The 8,074-nt window shown below is 37.7% G+C and overlaps 1 long non-coding RNA gene across 1 annotated transcript; it reads left to right on the top strand.

The window, feature by feature from the left end:
* Positions 1-831, top strand: LOC121644749. Its single transcript, XR_006011308.1, has 3 exons — positions 1-93; positions 390-461; positions 576-831. It is a non-coding gene; the product is annotated as an uncharacterized LOC121644749 (long non-coding RNA).
* Positions 832-8,074: the final 7,243 nt, after the last annotated feature.

The raw sequence follows: 8,074 nt of genomic DNA, 5'->3' as shown, positions 1-8,074 counted from the left end.
CCTTAGAGCGAGGACACCGAAGCGAGAAGATCAAAGAGCGATGTTGCCACTGGTAATAGAAAGGACACAATCAGCTCTACAAAAGACTTGTCAGTAAGTAGATGATGAAACCACAAGTACTTCAGTTTAATGGTTTTCTGCCAAGTGTCGGTGGGGTTTAAATAATTACAGGGATGATGGCTAGCTCTAACATGTGGATGTAGATGACCTGGAATGAATGGCAATATAGTTACCGTTACATGCGCTAATGCTACGAAGCTAACGTACGTACGTAACGCTGATATTCTGATGTTGTAATCTGGGGGCTGTAGTAACACTTGGAGACTAAATCATCTTATAGAAACAGCAGGCTCTGTTTATTAGCATATGATGATCAATATCTTTTACAGTAGAGGGCTCAGAAAAGCTGGATCCCAACCAGCCCAGGCCTCCAGGTAGTGGACCTGCTCATGGACCAGTAGGTGAGGATGATGTTTTCCTGGTGGTAGAATTGATGTTTAGCAGATCAGTTCTGAAAGAAGGTCTTGTCATTATATTTTTTTTATAATAATGACAGCTTTGCTCTGTTGTTCTAGACATGTCCCAGTCATGAGCAGATGGACCAAAACAGCCATATCTAAAGGTTTACCCTTGGACTGTGTACAACGACAGGAGACGGGGCTTCAACTATGTGATTCTCCATTCATAAGTGGTTGGAGTATAATAATTTCCATGTTTACTGCTTATTGGTCACACAGATCCCTGAGTGAGTGAGTGAGTGAGTGAGTGAGTGAGTGAGTGAGTGAGTGAGTGAGTGAGTGAGTGAGTGAGTGAGTGCCCTCTCTTTGCCATTTTGTCTTTGGTCACAAATATCGATAAAATAAACACATGAGAATGTAAATAAATGCAAATTGATAATAAATGTGCAATCTAATGGAGAGAAGAGTCAGTGTGCTGATGTTCATTAAGGTTGTTTGAGTAGGTCAACACTGTAGTTGCCATATACATTGAGAGGAACAAGTCTGTTCAGATATGCCCAAAATGTCCCTCCCCATATGCCACTATGGGATAATATAATATTATTATATTACCCTGTATGGCATGCCCCCAGACCCCCTAGCTGAATTTGGTCCCCCACCCACACAACCAAGGCTGTAATAAATGAAACTAGCTATATAATGGCAGATAATTTCATTTAGTCTTTTTCTAGGAACATTTCTGATCAGAAGTTCTTATGTGCCATAAGCTCAAACTGACCCACTTCATGTTTTTGTTCAGCAGACTACATGGACTTGTGTAGTTACGCATCATAGACTTAATAACCTTTGGCCACCCTGCTATTTCCTCTGGCCACCATATGGCCACCCCTAAAAAAAATCTCTGTGGGCATCCCTGACTTCATAGTCTCATATATTAGTGATTCTACAGACTTGCTGGTCAGAATCAATGATGTTGTCAATACAGGCCGATGGTCTAAAGTGCTGCGTGACCTCCAGCATAGAGTTTATAAAGAAGTTGTTCAGATTTAGCGCTATAGTAAAGGGGTCGCTAATTATGGAGTTATTTATTTGGAGCTCCATTTCCTTATTGGTGTTGTTTTTTGACTGCTTACCATTTTGTTTATGTAGATTTTGCCATATTAATTTACCATTCCCTTAAGCATTCTCTATAACCACCATGAAAAAGGTAGCTTTGGCTTGTCTAAGGGTCTGCGTTACTTTATTTCTCATATGTGTAAATCTTTGCCGATCTATGATCAGACCTGTTTTCAGGTACTGTTTCAATAACTGATCTCTAGATTTCATAAGATCTTTGCATTCTTTATTTAACCATGGCAAGTGACATCTTTTGTTATGTTTGTGTCTCCCTCTGATGGAATAGGATGACATGACATCCTTAATAGCACTGAGGAACTCTCTAGAACTGACTTCTAGGTCGTCATTTGATAATTTCAGCGTAAAAGAACCAGATGTAGTCCTGGACTTCTAAATAAAAAGAAGTTCATTTCTACAGTGTTATCTCGTGAAAAGATATACTAAAATATTTGCAAAAATGTGAGGGTTCACTCACTTATGTGATTTTATATTGTAGATTTTGTATATTATATTTGAGATTCTAAGTCTCACATAGAGAGCCTACTTGGTTATCCCCAACTGGTTGACTCTAACAATGGGCCTAAAGACATTGGGCTCCAGACAAGACACCCATTTTTTTCCCCCCATAATCATTTGGTACCTTTACAGGAAACAGTGGTCCAATGTGAAATCAGAAGACAATCCCATACGGCGCCGATTTTTTTTTATTCCATTTCTTTCTATTTCTATTCCATTTATTTTCCCACAAGGACCCTGCATAGACATGTTGGCTGGGATGCACCACTTTCTTCAATGTAATATGCTTTATACTGGCAACTGGGCTGGGACAAAATAACATTCTGGTAGCATCAGATGAAAAGTTAAGATCAGAAAATAGTTCTGAGATATTTAAATCTGAATTAACAAACTGACAAGCAAGAATATACTCAGATACAGTACAGAGAAAAGTCTGTTATTACTAGAAAAGTAATCAGATATCACAGCACTTAACCTGCATGTGTACCAGAGGAGTGACACAGAAGAGGATAGCCACTCCTTTTTCTATGTTTCCTGTCTACTTTGTGTGATGAATGCCTTTTCTCTCAGCAGTGAGCTGAGTATTGTGGCAAGTTAAGTGGAGAAGTCTGTGATAATCTAAACATGCCTCAAGCATCTCGTATTTCACGGCCAAAAGTCTCCCTGAGCCTCGTCTCCAGCTGTCAGCAGTAAAACTGATTGTGGAGAAGGACTGGCTGCTGCTGATTGTGGAGGCTGATGACTCTTACAGGAAACCTAAGACAAAACCTACTGCTGCAACACATCTTGCTATCACACTTGGCAAGAATAAAGAATAAGGTTGTCCAAGAGCCCAGTTTATTGAGCACTACTGACCTTTTGGTCTTTAAAGCTTTCAGGTCAAACCAGAAGTGATAATGTGAAAGAAATGAGAAGAGTAAATTAAAGTTAAAGATACAAAAAACAAAGACAGAGTGAAGGACTTGGCGTATGCACACAGATGGCATCCTATAACGGATTAAGAGCACTTTGGCAGATGCTGTTTTCATATAACATGAATGTTCCTCATTAGTCTTCAGTGTTGCAGGCCAAACATAAATCCAAGCCTCGTCTTCGATGTGCAGCATAAAAACTTTTATTTGGAGTATTCAGTTTCTTTCTGACGTTTGTACAATAGCAATTGTTTCAAAAGGAATGTGTTCTTTTATGTCTTATGCGTTTTATTATGGATGTGGATTAGGATCAGTATTCTTAGTAGGCACAGTCTGGAAATGAGACACAGTTCGAAGACATAGACAATAAATCACAAAATAAGTTATGTCATCACATGTGAATGCAGCTGAACATATTCAACATTCCCAAGCTGCTTTTATGTGCATTTTCTAGTCTGAGCCAAAAAGACGACACATTTCCTAAAAAGTTTGGTCGCTGCGGCAGCAGGTTAGTGACATAGTTGGGTAAAAGAAAAGATGGATAAAATTCCAGAAGCACCTCTGAGGAGGGGTTCAGCACTCTGTGAAATTCCTTATAGACTAATAGTTTAAACATAACAATTTCCATTGAAAAGAATTTGATGATTTCATCATCTACTGTCCACAGTATGACTATAAAACTGAAATCTCCAGGTCAGAAGCCTGATACTGAATGTTTATGATTGATTTCAGGCCCCCAGTCAGCTCTGCATTAAAAAGCCATGGGCTCAAAATACCTCTGAAAACAATTATGACTTGACACAGTTTGTTGCTGCATCTAAAAACACACATACTAAATATAAACATGTTTTTAAAAGATATAAAATGCATGTTTCTAAAATCAGTTGGATGTTGTGCAAATGTGAATAAAAGCTAAATTTCAATTGTGTTAATGAAAGTTTTACTAATAGAAATGTAACTGTTTCACAAAACATACACTCACTTTTTGATTTTGGATATGGCACACTTCAGAAAATAATGAACAAAATTAGAGAGTTTTAAGTATAGACAGTTGAGGCAAAGTCTCCAAAATGATCATTTTGGCACAGTTTGGCACAATTAGGAACCATTTGTTTTCAAAGTTCCTCAACTGGGGGACCTCAGGTTTTAAAAGGTTTAAAACTGCCAAGAGTTAAATCTGAAAAACACTTTCCAATGATATGTCAAATGTTTTTAAAAAGCACATATTAAAACCCAGTTGCCTTCTTTCACTTAGAATAACTGAGATTTCCAACTGAATCTCCTCTCTTTTATTTTCTTTTTTGTTTCAAAATGCATTATCATTGGGTGGCAGGTTTGGACTCCAGGCAGCCCAAGGTAGGACCCAGACTTATTAACTAAAGTCACGCTGGTGCAGTACATGCTGAATACGGTTTGACATTGTCTTGACGAAGTAAACAAGGCTTTCCCTAAGGAGGACAACATCTGGATGACAGCACATGTTACTCTGAAACCTCTATATATCATTCAGGATTTATTGTGCCTTCACAGATGTGCAAGTTAAACCTGCCACGTACACTTAGGGATACCATTGATAACAAACCAAAAAAGACCCTCACAGCACTATCACTAGCCAAACCATTTTACTGAAGATAAACATATAAAAATCCCTTTCTGCTTTGCTGAGAACTACCAAAGTACTTGGGTCACAGTGGGACTTCACCGTAATGTTGCAGTTAAAGTTCTTTGCCCACAGTGTAGTCAGTAAGCAAACACCTGCTAACTAACTTTTTATTGCAATAGGTATATTCCCTCTGACATCTTAATGAGAGAGTATGCTTGCAGAGTTTCCAGTCTTAAAAAAAATCCCTGGGGAAACTCCTTTTCCAACCAGCTATCTTACTTTTAAGATAACAGTTCCACACAAATACACATAGTCAGGTTCAGTGAACACATCTGCACTGAACTGCATTTTGGAGTTTGGCTATATTTAGTTTGGTTTGTTTTTGTAATACTTGAAGCTGTTCAGACACTTATTGGGAATGGAACCAGTAGCAACGTAAACCCCCAGTGTCTTAAAATCCAGCTAAAAACATGCTTTGGCTTGCTGTGCTTTTCTCATGAATGGATAGCCATTATTTTTATTGTATGGCTAAATTTAAGTTTGATGCAAATAAAATAAAAAGTTTTCCCTCTAAATTAAACCCAAAAATATTAATGGAACAGTCCTACAATGAGGACTCAGTCTTTGTCAAGCAAATTGAGAAATCCTTCAATGTGTTTGGTTCACTCTTTAAATGTAAAGAAACTCAATACAACAAGTGAACACTTTTTTTTTTTTCTTCTCATATAATCATATTTCTGGCTGTTTTATTCTCTCTGTGAAAGCATCTTAGCCAGCACTGTGAACCTATTCACATTCCAATCACATATTCAAGGATACATGAAAGAAAGAAAGAAAGAAAGAAAGAAAGAAAGAAAGAAAGAAAGAAAGAAAGAAAGAAAGAAAGAGCCAGTAGATGTCCTTGGACCTGTCCTCTGTATAGATCACGATAGCAACAACTGAGATCATGACATATTATTCCAATAACAAATCAATGTTTTTCTGCTTAGTAATATCTCTTGGGCTGTCCAAGTCTATTTCTGTGAGGAAAAACTTACAGATTAAGTAAGAAGCAGTGCTTGCATATTTTACGCTTTTCCACTTACCTTACATTTGCTGTAATTTGTTGTCTGGTGTTCATTTAATCTTAGTTTAGCGTTATGCATGGAGATGTCTAATGAGGACCATTACATAACAGTGAAATAATAAATATATAATGGCTCAAAAGATTTTGACATTGCCCATGCAAAATGCAGCACAAGGATACCATCATAACACTTCAAAGCAAAAATAGTCCATGACTCATATCACGCTACAGTACTTAAAGTCCTTGATTTCATCAATGTGTGTGTCCATTGTAGACCAAAGAGACAGTTGTGGTAAACGATATGGAAAAAGAGATGAGGTAGACGATGAGGTGTAATTTAATGCAATCATATCATCCACAATTCTTGGAATATGAATAGGCTCTTTTGTTCCATTCGCTATCTTTTACTGCTGCCACAATGACAATAAATGGAATAAAGTTCCATAAAATCTGTCTGATGAGTAATTTAGTAAACTAGTCCACATTTAACTGCTTCATCTTTGCAGACAAAAGGTTTTATTCCCTCCATCTTCTATCACGGCATTGATGCAAAAATAAACTATGCCGAATTATCTATTAAGATTTTTTTGCAATGTACCAGTGGATACACAGATATTTCTCTCTAAATCACTGTGATACAGAGTGCAAAGCTAAAACGGTACTTTTTCCCCCTTAAGTTCCGGTGAGCAGCTCTTTGATCGTGTCTTGATCACGTTTGTAAACAGTCGCTGGATTTACAGTTGCGTGTCTGCAATCGTCCAGAGCGCATTAGACCAGGTCCTGCAGAAAAACCTGAAGTCTTAGGAAGTTCAAATCTGGACTGAATTAGTCTACAGAGCACATAGATTAGTTAACACACAGTTTCTGATTTGTGAAATATTTATTCTCTTTATCAATATGCATGTTTTTGATTATTTACGTATTGCTTGTATCTAGACCACATCATACCCTGGGTTCAGGTCCAGAAAGCAGCCCTCCTCCACACACACTCTCACACTGAAATACACACTGACACAAAGTTTGGGGTTGGGTTTATTTTTTACTTCAACCCCAGTGGCTTTAAAATAAAAAGATAACCATAAGACAGAAATTGCTCATAAAATGAGTGAAAGCCAAAACACTGTTTAAATGGTTATTAAAAAAAACAACAACAAAAAAAACAACAAAAAAAAAAACAAAATCAGTGTTGCGTTACATCAGCAGACTATTTAAATGTTTGTGTATGATACCAGTGAAAAGCTTGAACAAACCAATCGTCTTCAAAGTTTTAACTGATCATCACTATAGGCTTAGTCCACCATCTTCCAATTTTAGTTTTACAATGTTGTTAAGCCTATCCCACATTATAAAAACTGGCCATCTCCAGCTGTAAAAATTAGGCAAACACTTCTTCAAATTAATAGCAAAACATGACAATTTCACTGTGCTTTCACTTATTCATTTAATAAATGGTATGCTAAGGCCTGGTACACATATAACAATTTTTTTTAATCTGGTTGAGACCTCACACGTGAAGATAAAAAAATCAGTTTTGATCGTAATGTGTGTGGTGTGCTCCGAAAATGTAATCACAGAATAACACACACATAACAATTCTGTCCCATAACTGATCTACAATCGAGTCCTCCGAGCTGGACAAATGTTGAAACGTAGAAGAACCATAGCAACAACCTGCAAAAAATGAAGAAGAAACATAGTATCAGTCGGAAAACACAACACACAGCATGGAAGAGGACATATTAGACGAGGGAATGATGGTGGTCTTGGGACTATTCTTAACAAAAAAAAGCCAGAACTGAAAAAATTAACAGCGTGGAGTCGCCGTGAACACGGACTTTATTTACTTCCTTGTTCCCCATCCAGCTCGCTCTCTGATTGGCTACGTTCCGTGCCACATCACCATCCACGTAGTCACAATGCACTAGTCGTCGGCATTCCTCAGAAATCGACACTGAAATAATAAACATGTTCAATGTTCCCAATTGTCGGCTACGACCCATTCCGGAGCGGATTATCGGAGAAAATCAGCTCGTAACACACCACAGACCAAATGATGATTGGACAGGGAAATCTCACGATGATCGGGCATTTGCCGTCCGAGATTGGGAAGAGGCAAAATCAGGACAAAAACAGCCCCAAAATCGTTATGTGTGCACCAGGCCTAAGATATCAACGCATTCTGTGAATACAGAATTGTAGCTCATGATTAAGTAGCTTGAAGAAGCACTTTTATCTGCAGTTTAACTGAATTGTTATGTGTTTCAGTTCAACTTTAAGTTTATTTATATAGCACGTTTACAATGACCGCAGTCACACAAAGTGAACAAAACTGCACGTTTTATGCTATCAGTCTAAAAATTTGTTGTGGGGGAATTTTGGCCCACTTAAAGCTGTTTCATTTTAT

Source organism: Melanotaenia boesemani, chromosome 8 (assembly GCF_017639745.1).
Source record: "Melanotaenia boesemani isolate fMelBoe1 chromosome 8, fMelBoe1.pri, whole genome shotgun sequence".
Lineage (NCBI taxonomy): Eukaryota > Metazoa > Chordata > Actinopteri > Atheriniformes > Melanotaeniidae > Melanotaenia > Melanotaenia boesemani.
Note: the sequence above shows the minus strand (reverse complement) of the source record. Positions and strands in the feature narration are given on the sequence as shown.